Here is an 885-nt window from a genome sequence, read left to right on the forward strand (position 1 = left end):
CCACAGAGGCCCGGAGGCCGCGGTGCGCGCCGCGTCCAGACGAGCTAGGAGCCGGAGGCCGGTGGCGTCGCGCGCGGTGTCCAGCCCTGCAGGGCCCGTGGAGTCGTCCCCGCCGAGATGGGCGCCGCTAGCCGGTTCTGAGCAGAGGGCCGTGGCCCCTCTCAGCTTGACACACATGAGTGTCGCACTGAAAACCCTAGGGAGCATGGAGGCGGCAGGGGGACCAGCGAGGCGGTGGCTGCTGGCCTAGGTGAGCAGTGCCGGTGGCCTGGACCAGCGGAGGTACCGGGAGTTTGTGGGCTCAGAACACACTAAGGGGGAGGGGAGGGGTGTGGGTGCTTCCCTCCGGGCCGGGAAGGGGCCTCGAGGGAATTGGAGAGGGCTGGGGGCCACCCCCACCCAGAAAGGTGGCGGAGAGTTGAGCGTGACGCTGGCCTCTGTCCTGCACATACCGCAGCAGGTTGGACGTGCGCACACTGGACGTGCACACACACCCGCCCGCCACGCCCTGTCTCCCCTGCAGTCCCACTAGGCGCACGCAGGGGGGCGCAGCCAGAGGGAGGGCAGCCGGCCTGGGCAGGAGCCAAAGGGGCAGCGAGGTCCTCTCGGGAGAGCCTGAGAGGGGAGGGCATCGCTGCTGCTGCCCCTCCTCCCCGCCCAGCACAAGCGGTCAGCAAGGGCGACAGTGCCCTCGGGGCACGCCCAGCTCACCCCTCCCTCGCCCTCCCGGGTCTTCAGGAGGGGGCTGAAATACAAGCCGTGCGCCTTGGTTGCCCACCTTCCAGCCTGGCCTCCCCCTCTCTGTCCTGCCGCTGGGTGGCCTCTGCCTGCATCTGCCCCCAACCCCCCGCCACTCCCCCTCCCAGCCCTGCCTGGCACTCCAGC

This window comes from Pteropus alecto, unplaced genomic scaffold, assembly GCF_000325575.1.
Source record: "Pteropus alecto unplaced genomic scaffold, ASM32557v1 scaffold49, whole genome shotgun sequence".
In the NCBI taxonomy this organism is placed as follows: Eukaryota; Metazoa; Chordata; class Mammalia; order Chiroptera; family Pteropodidae; genus Pteropus; species Pteropus alecto.